Genomic DNA, 18,257 nt, shown 5'->3' with positions numbered 1-18,257 from the left:
GGGATCTGAAAATCCAGCACAGGGTAGACCTTCCTCAACTCTGTACCTTAACCCCTTATTTTCCTGATTACAAGTGAGAAAGGAGGGCAGCCCAAGCCCAAAGCACCCCTGCTTCACAGCTATCCCACTTCCCTCCTACGAAGAAGTGTCCTTGGGGTGGCAGAAGAAATTATCTCTGCTCTGAGATCCCAAAGGAAGGCATCACACTGAGGTCAGTTGGTTCCATCGAGTGGTTCCACCTCATACAGAAGAGATGCTGAGAACATCCCCTGTCCTTCACAGCCACAACTCACACCTATGGGACATGTGAAGGCTGTGGTTAGATGGGATCATTTGCTTTCAACTTAAGAGCTTTGGGTAGCGGGGATGCAAGGGGCTAACCTACAGCTGATTGTGAATCCATGCTGCTCCATTACAGATTAAATCTGATGTCTTGACTTGAGTCTTAAAACTAAGGGCTGCAAAGGCCAACTGGCCCATCTCCTTGTGAGTCTGGCTTGGCATCAGCCAGATTTACCCCTTCCTAATGGGAGAGCATCTCCCATTGCAGATCTCTCTGAAGAACCAGTTTTCAGCCTTTGTCTTTCCCACCAGACATCCCCAGGATCCAACATGAATCTTCCTCACCTTCATCCTCGACTGCTGACTCCTCGTCCTTAACCCCACAGAGGTGGTGAGGAGGTCACAAAATCTATGAGCAATGGTGTGTCTCAGCTATGTTTGAAATGCTGATGGTGTTAACTACCTTCCAACAGAAGGCACAGCCTGGGATGCAGCAGATAGCATTTTTATCAGCTTCACAAGATGCATTAACTACGGGACCCGTTCTGCCATTCACCTGCTATGCACTGCAGACTGAGCAGACAGCACATACGGAAAATAAAGAGGATGCTCTGCTGAGAGGAGAGAGACAGAAAATGGCTCATCATGTTTAATATTTAATTTCTCTGGGTAATCCAGAGAAATACTACTAGCAAGAGACAGAGCTTCCATCAGCCCCACTCAGGATTTCTTTGGACTAGGACAGGCAGGAGAGAGCCTTAGGAGGGTCATTGGGGTCTGGTTTGTAAATTACACAGCTGCAGCAAAGCCACTACCAACACACCGCACTGCCAAGTGGGCACATCAGAGTGACATGGGATGCTGATGTCAGTCATCTAGATATGCAGAGCAGTAGCATAGCCACCAAGTTCACCCATGCAAAGAAACTGGACTTAACCAGAGAAGAAGAGAGCATCCATCATGGCTTAACGCATGGGAGATGGAGGTGACCACCTCCCTCATAGATCTCTCTAGTCCTCGCTTGGTTGAAGGCACCACAATAAGGCAGATGGAGTGGGAAGCCAACCACATTCAGCAAGAGGGAATCATCTGAGGCAATGACATCTTTCAAATCAATATCCCTGAATATCTCAGCAGCAGGAGACAGAGTGGACTGACTTGAGGGACCATTAATATAAAATCTAACAAGTGTTAGGGAACCTCAGGGATGTGGAATGGGCTGGCATGGGATCCAGGCTGGGGCAACACAGGAAGAAGAAAAGGGGATGAACAGATGTGTGACAGCCGTCAGCTCTTGGCAAAACAAGAGAGTAGGTAATGTGGGATTTTATCAGCGTGCTTGCAACCCAGACAAATGCACAGGCACCTACAACTACAGTCGTGTGGCAAAGCAGAAAGCCTTCATCAGCATTCGTTACGTTGCAGGCTCTGAGCCTCTGCTGATAAAGGCAGCTGTTGTGGTTTATTGCATCACAGTTGCTCCAAGGCATTCTGCTTTATTTTTTTCTTTTAAACTGTGTTATATGAGATTAACAAAACATGCATTAAACAGTGTTGAAATTGGCCCACGGACAGATCTTGAAACGTGGCTCTAACGGGAAAGGCTTTTAACCCTTTTATTACCAGAAAGGGCTTAGCACGGACAGCAGAGGAGAAGCAGATGGGGAAATAGGTGCAGAAATGGACCCCATGCAGGTTTAGGAACGCTACCTTATCCATCAGAGAGAGGGCTGAGAAGGATCATTTCCTATGAATATTAACATGGGAAAAGCTGTGTGATAGCAGAGCAGGGAAGGGGGGTAGGGTCTTCAGTCATGCTGATAAGGAAAATAAGATACGATGGGTGGAAGATAGCACTACATTAATTCAGTCTTTGAAATGGACACCAACTCGCTGCTGTTTAGGTAATTAAATATTGGAACAGCTTATCAGGGAGGCTGCAGAGTCCCCAGTGTTTCGTATGTTGAAATGAAGATTAGGTTATCTGTGAAAGGAGATGCTCTGGTCCAATTTCTGGGGGAAAAAGAAATCTATTTTATTTATACCGAATATCAGATAAGATAATCCTTGTGGTGCCTTTTGGCTATGCAGTCTGTGAATTCAGGAAGCACAAACTCCCCTGTGTAAGGATTCATCTTCATCTGGTGCGTGACGTGTCAAGCAAATCGAGGGGAAATGTATAATACAGACTGAGATTCCCCGCTCAAGAGCATGCAGCCAATGCTGGGAAGAGAGCTCAGAAATTCCTGGCTCCGATCCCGTAGCCTACTGGAAGATAGATAAGCTTCCACGTTTCTTAAAACCTCCTATGAGTCACGGAACTACTTAGAGGTTTCTGGGTTTGCCTGGTATTTTATTGCAATAGCAATAGACACGGTCTGCGCTCAAGTGATAGGGGATGGACAGGAAACCTATTTGCCAAAGGGGTTTAGAATCCTGCTGAAGACACAAGAGAAGCAAGAAGGGACCCCCTGGTCTCCCTGACAGCGTTCCAGCAATACCATGAGATCATGCAAGCCATCTGCAGTAGGAAAAGGAGGAAGAAAAGCATGGCAAAGCTTGGAAGAGCAGATGAGTAGAGGGATAATGATGGAGAAAGGGTCAAATCCCAATGGCATGTGGCCAAGGGAGGATCCAGCCATACGAGGCAAAGTGCTGGGTGTCAATTGCCATCTCCAAGGGAGACTATGGCCAAGAACGAGCAAGAATAAGTGCTGGGAGCCCTCCAGTCACATAGAGAAGGGCCAGAACTTGCCAGATGGGGCTAAGGGTGCTGGACCTGGGTGGAAACATCTATATTTGAAACACTGGAAGTCGAGTGAGATGAATTCCAAAGAGGAGGCCCAAAGAGAAGCAGTCAAAATAGCGAGACATCCCTCTAAGGCAAAAGTCTCTCTTTTGGATTCCCAGCTGTGAAAGGGACTTCCAAAATAATATGGCTAGAATTATCTAAAGCTAATTGGATGAGAAAATAAATGGACACAAAGTCGGGTTGCAGGGCGGTCTCTTCGTCTCTTGTGTTGGTTGTCTGGAGAGAATGGTCAGAAATCCCATTCCTGCAGCGCCAGAAATGAAGTGGGGTAGCCAAAGCTCCAGACTGATGATTTCCCCCTTCTTCTGTTTTATCTTTTTTCTTTAACGACGTATATCTAAGAGGGAAAAAGAAGAAGTTAAAATATACAAAATAAACCAGAATTAAAACAAACTATGGTCAGAAAGGGAAAACTGAGCATTAAGCCATAATGAACTCACTGTAGGGTTTTTTTTTAGATTTGGTACTTGGAGTTTTTTTTAATTACTTTTCTGAAAACCCCTTGGAAGACCCCATTTGCTTCAAACAGAACTGACTGAGTTTTTAATAATCTTCTTGATTTTGGTCACTGAACCAAAAAATCCAATTTCTGCTCAGGTCTCTCAAAGAGATGTATGTGATACAGAGTCCCCTGTTCCCCATCCATCCCCATGCAGGCAGGAGGAGAGAGAAGATGGAGTAGTCCTGGTGAAATCTCACCCTGCAGGAATATGTTTGCAGGAATTGGGCCATGCTCGGTTTCCATCCGTCCTTCTATTATCTCAGGTCCCCGCTCCCAATGGGAATGGGATACTTTTAGTCCTCTCCTGCAAAATGTTGTATGGATCCTGACTCCCATGGGCTGGAGCTACTGCCAGGTGACCCAAGGGAAGGAAGAGGGAGAGAGAGAGGGAGGGGGAGAGGGAGGGGAAAGGAGAAGGGAGAGGAGAGGAGAGGAGAGGAGAGGAGAGGAGAGGAGAGGAGAGGAGAGGAGAGGAGAGGAGAGGAGAGGAGAGGAGAGGAGAGGAGAGGAGAGGAGAGGAGAGGAGAGGAGAGGAGAGGAGAGGAGAGGAGAGGAGAGGAGAGGAGAGGAGAGGAGAGGAGAGGAGAGGAGAGGAGAGGAGAGGAGAGGAGAGGAGAGGAGAGGAGAGGAGAAAAAGGAGAAAAAGGAGAAAAAGGAGAAAAAGGAGAAAAAGGAGAAAAAGACAAAGAAAATCAGCCTAAGGCACTGGTCCTGTACCTGCCTCTTCATTCAGAGCTTTCAGCCACAGCCGAGATAGAATTACAGCGCTGGAGGAAACTCAGTGAAATAATGATTACCCTTTGGATTTAATTAGTACGGAGCTGAGGCGGTGTCAAACAAGCATGCCTGTGCATCTAAACATGCCTTGTGACTCCAGGGAACTCCAATCCAGCCTGATGGCTGTCTGCTCATGAGGCTGGGGCAGGCCAGCACAGCACGCACCCGATCAGGGACATAGGATGGGGACAAATACTCTGACCTCAGCTGCGTCCATAGCTGGAGAACCATGGCTCCAGGGATTTTATCATGCTGCACAAATGTGTCCAGGGGGAACAATCTCTGTCCCAACATACTAGGTGTTGCTGGAGGGAATGTCAACACATCACTGGGGTTTCACGTCCCCTGCCTTACACTGCACATCCTTCTCTATGCAGGAAGAGCTAAACTTTCTCAAAGAAAAAGCTGGATGCTATTGCCACTTCACAGTGAGCTAGGATGAGGTAAGGAGGCATTTCCATGCTGGAGACATGAGAGAACCAGCCCTGAGATGAGAGATAATGGCCTCAAGTTGCACCAGGGAAGGTTCAGATTGGATGTTAGGAAAAATTTCTTCTTAGAAAGGGCGGTGATGCATTGGCACAGGTTGCTCAGGGAGGTGGTGGAGTCACCACGAATGGAGATGTTCAAGAAATGTGGAGATGTGGCACTGAGGGACGTGGTCAGTGGATGTGGTGGGGAGGGGTTGGACTTGATGGTATTAGTGGTCTTTTTCAACTCTAATGATTCTAGGGAGAAAGCGCAAAGTATGGGTCTGGGCTGCAGTGGAGACTCAGGAAGCAATCACAGAGTCCATCTCCCATCTGAAGGTCCTTCTGTGTTTGCAGAAATAAACTCTTCAGAAAGTCAATGATCCCCTACTTCTGGCCATAGATGCAAGACAAGACCCAGGTGAACTTTGTTCAATGGGTCTGTGAAGCCCAGCACACCCAGCAAGTCCACAAAAGCAAAGTGCTTGGCTCCCCATGTTCTCCAAAGTTGGTGTTTATCTTCCTACTACTGATAGGGAAAACGAGGCAAAAAGCAAAGGACAAAGATTGCATTGAACCCAGAACACCTCCTACAACATCAGGCAGCATCAGGAATAAGTTCCTGCCTGATCACTCCCCCTAGACACTTTGTTAGTCCTGTCTTGTAATTATAAGGGCCTGAGATGGAAAGGTTCTGCACAGTGAGTGCATTAATGCAGACTTCATCTGCAGGGAGAAAAAAGACACTCAGAGAAAATAGCAGGGTTTGGGTTTCTAAGCCAGGCTGCTGAGATCAAGTGGAGAGACTCAGCTCTTTTAATTTTAATTAACTCTTTTAAATTTGAAAGAACTCATTCTAGCGGATGTATTTACACCATGAGCTCCTATGTGGTAACAGTGAGGAAGCTCTCAGGAGTTGCTCCTTTTGTATCCACGGAACAGGAGCTCAAAACTGGCGTGAGACCAGAAATGAACCGCTTCTATCCCAATTTTCTGCCCAGACACTTTGCACGCACCTCTTCCCTTTCATTACAGTCACATTCATCCTGCACGTGCCTGCAATGGCTCGGGGACAGCACCGTCCCCTAAATCATGAAGTTCCCTGTTCAATCTTCCATCACCTGCACACTGCTAGCAGCTTGGAAATTGCTTTGCAAATTAAGCTGATGAGCTGCATGTGCAGCTCTTCAGATGGTTACACTACTACTGCAGTGCCAGGCAAGATCCATGGGACACAGCAGGTGCTTCTTCATCCCTCTCCCCAAAGGATTTTCCTGGGATTACCCACAAAGGGATCCAGGTGGTTGTGTGGCTCGGTTAGCAGAGGGCTGACAGGCAGTAGCAAGGTGCACACTGTGTTAGATTTTAATTAATAACATGGCTACAGAGTGCTGGCAGCTGTTCTGGGACGGCGTATAGTCATGACCTTAGGAAACGCATTACAACTGGTTGAAAAAAAGTCACAGTTAATTGCACCATCACAACGTTAGCTGTAGTTTCCAAACACTTGCAACAAAAAGCCATTGTCACTTCTGGCAGCTCCCAGCATCATCACGCAGGGCTGACATTTTCAAATTCCAATTCAAACACAGCGTGTTCGCCATAGCCTGGACAAATACGTGTGTTTTGCTGGGTAGAAGTGTGATTGCTGTTTTTGCGATGCTAGGAAGTCATGCAGCCCTCACAACCAGGAAAACAGTCGCTCCACACCAAGCAGTTTTAATGGGCTAGAATGATTACCTTTTTAATGAGTGGGAAACAAAGACTTTCAGGAGCTCACTCTTGTCATCCTCTCACCTTCATGGCCAAGAGTTGAACCAGTGTCTATTAAGACCTTCACTACGTGGCTGTTTGTTTGCTCTGTCCCACGTGCTACAAGCAGAGGATTTGTGGATGGAGCTGTTTCTCCGATACCAGCCATAAAATGGATTTTATTCCTCTAAAACAAATAGCTACCCACTGTATTTGCCTGCTTGCCATACTCTCCCTTTGGCAGTAAATAGGATTTCACCCTGGAGAATGAGGGACCGCAATGTGCCGCTTCTAATTAGAAAGGTGTTCAGGAGAAAAGAGGAGGGAATAAATAACCTCCTCATAAATCATTGGCAATGAAAGGGGTGGGGAGACTAGCGACTTTAAATGGGTACTTTGGCAATTTCTTTAATGAGAAGGAGCAAGTAATTACACTGACCTTGGAGGCTGCATTATTCTCCTTGGGCCAGAGGAGAGAAATGATGAAGGATTGCCTAGTGCAACCCAAGCAAAGGGTGGTGTTGCAGAAGAGTGGCACCATTAACAGGTTAGCAGGGAGTGGAGCATTTGTTATGGACACTCTTCCTACCTCCAAATTGTTCGTTCTCCTTGGATTTTCCTTTTTGCATAGGTTAGGTTGGATGGGTTTCGATCACTCACTCCATGCTGGAGGGGAGGTTGGGCTCTGAGTTTATTTTTCCATCCAGGATTATAGCCATAAGCCAATGGGTCGCAGTGACACCTGCACAACTACAAAACCCTGATTTGTTTGGGAAGACAGCACTCTGGGACTACTGGGGGTCTCTAAACTGAAGGAGGTGAGCACACTGAGTCAAAACCAGAGACAGGACTGCTCAGGACAAAACGTAGGGGCAGAAGGTAGTGTTGTTTTTTTATCTATTGCCAACATCTCTGTTCAAACTTAGCAGCCCAGACCAAACAGAGGGGAACGGACCTTCTGTGCATAATTCAGCTCACCCAGGAGTACAGATGTGAAGGAGGCAAGATGAATCACATTGCAGAAGTGCTTATTTCCCTCTGCTGGCTATTCAGAAAGGCCATGGTGACCAGCTTAACTCTGAGCATAGGGAGAGGTGAAACAAGTCCCACTGGGGGCTGTTCAGACAAGCAGTATTTTCTATCTTTGCTCTTAGCGCTCAAACTTCCCAAGCAAGCGTAAAGAGATATTGCTCCCTTTTTCCTTCTGATTCCATTTCATTTTCAGACCTTTCGCAGCTCTACCTGGTTTTCCCTTGTGGGACAACGGCGGTAGAAAAGATGGGAATGGAAATAACAGTATCTACCAAGCCAATCTCTCTTCTCCCTTATTTCTCGTTTTGTTGATAGCCAACAAAGGTGTGAGGTCATTAGGGACTAAAGTGAAGCTGTGCAGAGTCTCACTGTATGATTGCCTCCTTCAGAAACTGACTTGGTGGGCAGATGCTGTCAGCCACGTGTTTCAATGGTTAGGACTGAAATTGTGCAGAAGAGCCATCTGACAGCTTGTCAGAGCAAAGTTTTGTTCTTTGGCAGATCACCTGACAAAGGAGACAGACTTCAGCATCATCTGTCACCTCTTCATTAAAATATTATCCAGACAAGTGAGTTATAACAGTCAGGCAGCAGGCTGAGGCTCTGATGGAAGTAACACTTGCTAGAAGAAATATATAGGGCAGGGACACTTACAAACTGGAGTGCCAGATACCCTTGAGATATGAGAAAGTCTGCTGTTAGAGGTGTATGAGAACAGATAGATCCTTGCTTTTTCTGCCATTTATTTTCCCCCAGGTTGCCCCTTTTTCAACACAAAGAATTTCTAAAGAAAAATGCAGTCCAGTCCATTACAGCCAGATGTTATCAGCAGCCAGGCCAAGATCCGAGCTTTGTCTGAATTGGTGACAGTCACATTAACCCCTCATATCTCCATCTAAACAAAGTAATTCCTTGCCTGGCAACATCCCAGTAGGAACCACTGGTGGCTCTAAATAAAGCCTGCAGGAAGTCTGTTAAGAACTGGAAAGGAAAGGTTAAACAAAACCAGGCCATCTAAGCTCGTGAATGAGATTGGGGTTTGACAAGGAGCTGCCGTTCCACAGATGGGATGGAGGAAAGGATCTGGCCCAGCAGGAACGCGAGTGTGCCAGCTTTCGCCTTCCCTTTCATTCATGCCAACCAAAGCTCAGAGGTCTTCCTCAGGGAAGACCCGTGCTCTTAGATGCCAAAATGTTGAACTGTTCAGTGAAGACCCAGTGAGATTGTCCCCAAAGCTTTGTCCAAAATATAATTTCTGCTGAGTCTGGAGAAGAAAGAGGAGGCAACAACTCTGTGATTAGCTGAAGTGCAGGAGCTTGATGCAGAGGCTGGAGCAAGAACCAGAGGCTCAAGGCTCCTGGGTTCTCCATGCCACGTGGGCAGGGAGTCACCTCACCCCATTGGGTTTGGGTTTGGGTGGTGCTGTGTGGGACCAGGGGTTGGCCTCGACGATCCTTGTGGGTTCCTTCCAACTCACAGTAACCTATGATTCTGCAACTGCATCTGCCAGTCCCGTGTGAATGTCTCAGTGCCCCCTAAAGTTGATGTTTGGATGACATCTGTAAATGTCTGCCTTAGGGTGATGTGAATTGCTCTGTTGGCATGAAAGACCATTTTTGTGTCCATGCCTCAGGCTGAATCCTATTCTAGTGACCTCCACAGTCCCATCTCTACATCCTTTCTTGCAGTCTTCTCACTTCTAACAGTCTCAAACTGATATCTACCTCTGCTCCTGTGTATTCTTGCCTCATATGCCTCCATCCACTGCTTCTTGGGTCATCCCTGGGGCATTCAAAGCCAGGCTGGATGTGGATCTGGGCAGCCTGGTCTAGTGGCTGAACCTGCTCACCGCAGGAGGGTTGAAACTAGATGATCATTGTGGTCCTTTTCAACCCAGGCCATTCTATGATACTATGATTCTGTGATTTCTGGGCAAAAATGTGCTTCAACTCAAAACTACCCACTCAACTGTAAGCCTAGAACCAGCTCATTCACACTCTCTAGTTTCCTTCCTGATTTGGGTTGGACTTACCCTAAAGAATGGCTTTGCTGAACCTGGGATGTGGTCCAAAGTTATTTAATTGGCTGCAAGCACAATTGCAACTCAAAGCAGAAAGTGTTCTGTGGGTTTGCCTGATGGTCCTGTGACTCTCCATTAACTACACTCTGTGCCCACCTATCATCGTACCCAGCTAGTCACTACAGCTTGTCTCCCTATCAGACTCCTGCACAAGGAGAATTAATTAAAAGAGAGTTATCTCATTAACTCACTTGTTTGCAAGCACTTCTGCTAGCTGACTTCATCCTCAGAGAGACAGAATGAGTGCAAATGTGTGAGGGAGATGAACGGAGGGCTTCCGTGTGCAATGAAATGAAGACTGAAGACCATGTGCACGTGAGAGAGAAATGGGCAGAGACAGGGCATGCAAAGCTGTGATAGTTCATACATCAGAAGAACACTGTGAAAGTGAAAACAAACACAACTGAGGAAGGGAACGGCATAGAATCATGTGTTTGAAGGAAAGCAATTCCAAAACTCCATCTTAATTTGTTTCAGACAAATCCCTTCCTGCTCTCGTTAGCAGGGAGCACTTGGGAGCTGCCCTCAAGCACACGATGACAACCCAACCACTTATGTTACATGCATCGAGTAAGCAACCAAACAACTCTCCCCAGGCAGGAAATCATTGCAGAGCTAATTAAAGCTTGTCACACCACTCTGCTTGGCTGACCAGCCTCAGCACGGATGAGATGACCTCCATTAATTGTAGCTGACAACGCTCACTGCATCGGGGCCAAGTCCTCACGTGGGACTCAACACCTACTGAGAGATGGACACAATGCTCAGTGCTCTGAAGGGGCAGGAGAAAGGGAGGACATGGCAAACCCGGTCATGCACGTGGGTGGGTCTGGTCTTCCCTTGTCCTATGGGATGAGGATGTTGCCCACTGCCACACACTCCAGCTGGGAAAACGTCAGGGCAAGCACAAAGGGCTGGAAAAATGGGCTTCTATGCAAAAGCATCATCAATTCTCTTCTAGAAACATGGGATCACCTTCAGCTATCATTCAGTTCCACTGGTGGAGCCTTTCAAACAGAGCTATACTGATATGGAACAAAACACATTGTTATGAGCTATGCCTTTCAAGTACTCTTTATGGTATTTACAGGCCTCCCTTGTACTTGGAGCCCAGAACTGGGCATGACATTCCAGGTGCAGATTCAGCAACGCTGAGCAAAGAGGAAGAATCACCTCTCCCGTCTCACTGGTGATACTTTGCCGAGTGCAATTAAGAGTAACGTTACCCTTCTTAGCAGCCAGGGCATAATGCTGGATTATATTGAATTCTGTGCTCACCTAGTCTCCTGGCACTTTTTATTTTTAATATAAATGCTTACAAAATAATTTTCTTGGAGTCACAATATAGAACACCCATACATTGCTTGGGATCCTGCTGTCCCATCCTCCACACCAGCATCCACAGTTCTCTCCAATAAAAAATCTAAATGCACTGACAAAATCATTAGCATGATCAGTTAATTAGTGCTCATCTCACTGGGATTAATTTAACAGGTGTGAGTCACAGGGCAAATGCTTCACTTGCTCTGTCATTACCGATCACTAGTGGGCAAGTCAAAGTCCATGGAGATCATTCTGGGGACTTCTCCATTCATTTGGAGTGGAATCTTAGAACAATTTGGTCTTGGAATCCTGGTTGCATGTGCTTAAGCAACAGCTGATCTCACCCAGACACAACCATCCCACCCTGGGGCCTCCTCCAGCTGGATGATGGGTGGGTGATGATTCCTGGAGCACATGTGGGCTGTTGCGATAAGATAAGAGCTTCGGGAATCTTTCAGGGATGAAAGTCAACGTCATTTGACTACACCAACAATTTTCTAACTCCTGAGTATAAAACACTGAAATATTTTAACCAGTCTGAGAGGGTGCAGGATAGTTTGCAAGACAAGGCACAGCAATTAGTGTGTAGTTTGATGCTTCTGAAAGGTATTTTAAGAATCAGAGTCCTTTGAGTTGGAAGGGACCATTAAAGGCCGTCTAATCCAACTCCCCTGCAATGTATGGGGACACAGCAGCTCCATCAGGTGCTCAGAGCCCCTCCAGCCTGACCTGAGTGTCTCCAGGGATGGGGCATCCACCACCTCTCTGTGCAATCTGTGCCAGTGCCTCACCACCCCGAACATAAACAGCTTCTTCCTTCTATCCAATCTAAATCTCCCCTCTTTTAGTTTGAAACCATTTCCCTTTGTCCTATCATAACAGGTCCTGCTAAAGACATGTGAAAAAACACGTAAAGCCTGTTATTGAGGAAGGGCTCCTGAGAACCCAGCTCCCAGGAAAGCTGATTTGAAGTTTGTTCCTGGGTGATAGTGATAGCTGAGATGAAAGACAGCTAAGCTGTCTTTGATACGAAAGCAGGTAAACAAGCAATCAAAGGGAAGAATGTGGGAGGGAGGCAAGGGGTGCTTTGTTCCTCCCAGGGAGAACTGCTCACTGGGAGTTGTTCTCAGCCAGGAGGTTCAGGGTTGCTGCATTTGCAATGTAAGGACTCCAACCAAAGCATGATCAACATCACCTTTTCTAGCAAACACACAGACTTTCCATTTTTCTCCCCAAATTTCTGCTTGTATGAAATGTGCTACCTTTTCCAAATGGTTTTTCTTTTTAATTTGCAGTACCTTTGCACTGTTTGTTGTGCTAATTATCTTACCCTGCATCCCTGGGGCTGGGCAATTTGATGCTAATGCTGATACTCTGTCATTGCACGTCAAGGTAACTCTATCAGCAACACTGGGTTGGAGTCTTTGTTTAATCAGAACAATGGAATCCCAAATAAATCACTGCCCTTAGCTTTTACCTTACAGGTAAACCAACCAGCCAGCTGAAGATTCAGCTCTGTGATGCTACTCGGGCACAAAGCCACAGTACTGCAATGGAAAATCAAGGCCACTTCATACTGATAGGTTTTATTACAGAAAAAAAAATATTCCTTTGAGTTGGAGTTACAACAAAGGCATTCATGTTCTGATCTGATTCCTCCAGCTCAGGTATTATCTCTGGAAGATAAAAAGATATTAAATCTGCATGTAAGGAATTTCTGGTAAACTGCCAGGTTTCCCCCCCTTTTTTTTTTTTTTTTTTCTTTTTCCTGTTAATTACTGGAAAGGAACACAGGGAACTGTTTCCCTACGTGAGATCTGGAACTACAAGCATTTCACGATGATAAATAACTTGAGAAAACATCCTTCCTCTTATCTCTCACAGCTCCTCTGGGCTCGTTTTGATTTATTTATTTATTTATTTATTTTATTTAAGAGCAAATCCTGTGTAGCTAATAAGAGGGGTGATAAAAAGAAATCAATGCTCCATATCCAAACTGATGTACTCACTGCCCTGGGTAGCATTTTTCCAGCAATGCCTTTTAAGGTTTCGGTCGTTGCTCTCTCCGTTTTGTCTTCGGTAACAAATATAAAGGAGAAAAAGTAAAATCAGGGTGAAAGGTGGAGTGTAAAATGCTGGGAAATATAGAAGGAAAGGCACAGGGCACAGTTCCTGCAGATGGGCTGAGGGAGAGGCAGCAGTGGTCTGCAACAGGCACTGGTTTGCAAGCATGAGGGTTTCACTTACCCTCCATCCTAGCACCATACCTGAGTCTTATGTCTCAGTCTGCTCCAAAGGTGTCCTGGGGGCAAACAGTTGCTTTATATCGTTATCAATGCCATTGATTGAGTGCTGCACATTTCAGCTTTGGGTTCCTCGATTCTCAGTGCTTGCACAAAGTATTTCCCAATGGCTCAAGAGGGAATGGCCTCAAGTTGAACCGGGGGATGTTCATGTTGGATGTTTGGAAGAATTTCATCTCATAAAAAGTGATGAGGGATTGGAATAGGCTGCCCAGGGAAGCGGTGGAGTCACTGTCCATGGATGTTTTCAAGAAAAGGGCAGATGTCACAACGAGTGATATGGTTTAGTGGTGATGGGCTGACAGTGGGACTAGATGATCTTAGTGGTCGTTCCAACCCTAACGATTCTGTGATTCTATAATTCTAAGGCAGATGCTCTGGGGCATGAAGGGAGGAGCTCCCACGTGATGTTGAGGAGTGACCACCATTTGCTGTTGGCTTTGGGTTTGCACTGGTTTTTGCAACCCTTTTGCAAAGGGTTTTGGGCTCAGAGCACACTGACTAGGAGCACCTACACAGGACCTTAGACTCCCACTTTGCTTTTGTCTTGCCTCCCACTAAACATTCAGCCTACTGATCTCATGTTCCTCATGCCTGAAGACACACACACAAGGTCACATTACTCTGTCTTGAGACAGTGCCCATCAGCTGCGTTTTTGCACTTCCCATCCTGCAGATAATGAGAGATACTTTCTTTTAGGCACATCCTCTTGGTCACGAGCTAAGCTCAGACCAGAATACTGCTTTTGCATGGCTATGAGTTTGCACCAAGCAATCACTGTGGCTCAGCTGAATTGTTGTAATCTATTCATGCAACCAACATCAACAATGTCCAAAGCAACTCTAACAGCTTGCTCCAAGGACAGCACTTCTTGTTTGACAGTAAGACCATTTAGCTTTAAAGCATATGCTCCTCCAGGCTCCTCTAAGAGCAGTGCCCATGCTTTTAGGCTGGTAGTAATAGGCTCTTGACCTCCATTTGGTTCAGAAGTTCTCATTGAGAAGAAATAACACTCCCATGTGGCACAACGGCTCAGATATGATGCATTCAGACGATACCTTTGGATCAGGGCTGTTTACAGAGGAGCAGGCAATATGATGAAATGTTGGCCCTCCTTTAATTCAGGCCGTAGAGGAGAGCAGTTTCCTTCCTGCATTTTCATGAGCAGGCATTCCTGACTTTGAGCAAAGTAATAAGATTCATCGTGTTCTCTTGCACATTTGATATCACGTTGTCCTCGGGCATTTAAAGGAATTATTTTGCTTTTTTTTTTTTACTTTTTTTTCCTTCACAAGAAAAAGACGTGATGCCTCTTTCTTTATCTTTGATTTCACCAAGGGTTTCAATTTGTTCAGCCTATTAAAATCAACCAAAGGAAGGCATCTGAAAACCATGTTGTGCCTTGCGGAGTTCAGTCACAATGGAGTTCACAGGCCACGCTTCCCCTATAATAGAGGAAGAGGTTTAGTCTTGCAAAACCTTGCTGAAATCCATCAGTTTAATTAGGAACTATTTTTCAGGGTTGGAAAATAATTATTGTGCATACAAAGTGGAAATGACCAAAATTGCCTCATTAATGTTGATTCATTGTATCCAGCATACAATGAGTAGAGAAGGGAGACCCTTGATGAATGGTACTGCCTCCGCGCCAACACGTTCCGCATCCGTAACGGCTGAATACAGCTCCTTTTGTGGGAGCAGTGGTGCAAAGAGGACACAGGGCCAGAGTCAGACAACACGAATCTACATGGAGGTGCCACCTGGCTCCTGTGTATGAGCACATTGGTTAGAGCTTAGGGCTGGACTTCCAAAGGGAGGACCTAAGACACAAATGGGTTAGAGATCTCTGATCACTCTCAAACTGTGGCTTAGGGATTGCCCTAGGGAACTATCAGAGTCATGCAGAGGCATGGGACACACAGGCGAGGAGAGAACACCACCCCAAACATGATTCTCCAATATTATAGAATCACAGAACAGTTTTGACATGTAGCTGCAATGACAGCAAGAGAGCTAGAACCCACAGTTCCATCCAAGTCTGAATCCTGATCATAGAATCACAGAATGGTTTGGGTTGGAAGGGACCTTGAAGATCATCTAGTTCCAACCCCCCTGCTATAGGCAGGGATACCTCCCTCTAGACCAGGTTGCTCACAGCCCCATTCAACCTGGATGATGAAGAACAGGGTTGGATATCAGAACAGGTGTAGGATGGTCCAGATGAGAACATAACTTCTGACAGTGATTTTCAGCATGGTGCAGTCAAACTCCCCTGTGGGACTCTTGTAGAACAGCTGACATGGCTGGGGCAGATGTTACAACTTCCAGGCCTTTAGAGGAGCCATGGACTGCTAGGTAGCTGCATACCAGAGGATTAAACTGCCCTCCTGGCACATGGCATGAGAAGATTTTCCCTATCTATTGCAGGGGAGTTGGAATAGATGGCTCTCAGAGGTCTCTTCCAGCTCTACAATTCTCAAGGAGATCAATGTCAAGGAGATCAATGAGCTGCCTGGTGCATCTGGGGTCAATAGTAATGTTAAACTGCTCTTTCATCTCCTTTCTTAAATATTTGGGGAAAAGCCATTCTGCTGATTAGGCACATGAAGCTCAGTGAACTTTTAGCGGGGCTGTACATCAGTTCCTCACAAATGGCACATGCAAGGAGGAGTCAGCTCATCTTATTTTAGAGGTACAATATGTCATCTGTCTTATCCTAAGGCTGACATCTAAAATGGGTCAGGGAATGCCTTTAACAGCAGCCATTCGTCTTTTATGACTAAAAAAAAAATGGAGCTGAGCGTCTGATGTGTGAAGGAAAATGAAGTCAGTCCCACCCTGAGATGGATGCGGCTGGTGTATAGGAATACAAGGATGCTGGGTAGGGTCAGGAAGACCAATGGCACAAAACATAATCAGTGCCCTGTCCAAGGGCCCAGAAATCCTAGAGTCATAGAGTTGCTTGAGTTGGAAGGGACACTTAAAATAATCTAGTCCAACTCCCCTGCAACAAACAGGGACAGCCACAGCTCCATCAAGTGCTCAGAGCCTATCCAGCCTGACTTTGAGTATCTCCAGGGATGGGGCATCCACCATCTCTCTGGGAAACCTGTGCCAATGCTTTACTTCCCTTTATCATAACATTTTCCTTATATCCAGAGCCATGCTGTATAAAGTTTCTGACTAGCTGTGCCTGAGTGCCTCTTTGGACAGATGTGCCTTTTTCAGGCTCTACATATCACATTCATGTACACAGAAGTATCTATAAAAAAGAACTATTGTACATCAGGGCGCTAAGAAAAGAACTCCTGTGTCTTGTTGGGAACAGGATGGCGCTGTCAGGCCAGCAAAGCCCCTTTCATCTCAAATATCTATGTTTCCAGCTCTTTGCACATGAAATTTTGCACCTCATTGCTCCTAATTGAGTGGTTTTGAAAACCCATCCCGTCGAGCTATCCATTACTCTGCCACTGCCAGTGTCAGAGAAAATAAGTTCTCAGACACTTCTGTCTATAAATAATTCTGCTGCCATGAAGATATCCGCAGGGAGCGTTGACAGCTATCTCATTACTGGCGTATTTCTTGGTTTTCTATCCAGTTCCTTGCTTTCCACCTCCAGCTTTATCCCAAAAGGAATGGGCAAGTCTTCCTAAACAGCATTTCCAGCATCTTCTTCCCACAGTGGATGCCACAACCACCATGAGAGCAGTTGTTCCCAGGTTGGGACTCAGCAATGAGACTTCTGCTGCTTGTGTTTGCCTGAGATCGTTCTCAGCAATTATCTAGAATCAGAATCACCAAACTCCAGCTCCAGTCATTACATCCCGCTAACCCAAATTCCACCATGCAGTTTCAGCAGAACACAGGAGTCTTCATGCAGCTGTGCATCTTCAAACCCCTGCCGTGGTTTATCTCACAGGTTTGGGTGGGGAAAACTGATTTCTGTATATTTGGCCCTAAAAACCAGTTGTGAGTTTTGGGGCAAACACCATAACGTTGACTTTTGGGGGAGAGGGATGATCAAGATCAACTTGGTTTCCAGCAGGAAAGATTCATTACTGAAGTGGGACTTTGGGGATGGGGTTCCTGTAATACAGTGAATTTATTCACAGCAGCAATTGAACAGAATGACTCCCAGCTTGCAAGGGAACGAAACTTATAGTCTGAGCTTGCAATCCAAATACCCAAGCAGCTGTGTCATGCAGGCAAACCATCACCTCTTGCTCCCACTTCCCCACAAATCACCACTGTAACACCAACAGCAGCACAGCATGAATTTAAAGTGTCTACACCGCTTTCTTGCCAAGGCATCAGCAAGTGCTTGCACCCTCTGGTTCCTCCCACTGTAATATTTAGTCCATAATTAAACAAGCATCGGAGATAAATAGCTGACAGCTTAAAAGCACTTTTTCACACTCTTCTTCTCACTTTGTAAACACAGACTTTACTTCTCCCATAAACTGCGAAGCGCAGCTATAACTCACTCTTACAAGCAGTGCCTGCCTCTGGCTTTTCTTGCCCAAGTTCTGGCTATAGGTGATCAGCTGGGCTGCTGTTCTGTCTTGAAATTTGCCTTTTTTAACATCAGAAAATGTCTCTGTCCGCCTCTGAGGATGGATGGAAACAACTCTGAGATGAACCTGTTGAAACACTGTCCTCAAGTCAGCAGCATGCTCTGCACAAGGATATGGCTACAACATATGGGCCACCATTTTTTAGGAGCGAGTCAGAGAGAAGAATTTGTTGGACTTCTCCAAAATAGATCAATCAGATGAAATAATTTAATATCAGTTTTGTCTTGACTTGGAAATCCCAACCCCTGCCAATGGAGAACGTTCCCCCCAGGGGATGGAGCTGAAGGATGCTGGCACACGGTCAGCAGGTTTGAGGTTTCACCTTGAGCTGCTGGGCTTCCAGAAGCTG

The sequence above is a fragment of the Gallus gallus genome, chromosome 1 (assembly GCF_016699485.2).
Source record: "Gallus gallus isolate bGalGal1 chromosome 1, bGalGal1.mat.broiler.GRCg7b, whole genome shotgun sequence".
NCBI classification, from domain to species: Eukaryota; Metazoa; Chordata; class Aves; order Galliformes; family Phasianidae; genus Gallus; species Gallus gallus.
The sequence above is the reverse complement of the archived record's forward strand: the minus strand, read 5'-3'. Positions refer to the sequence as shown.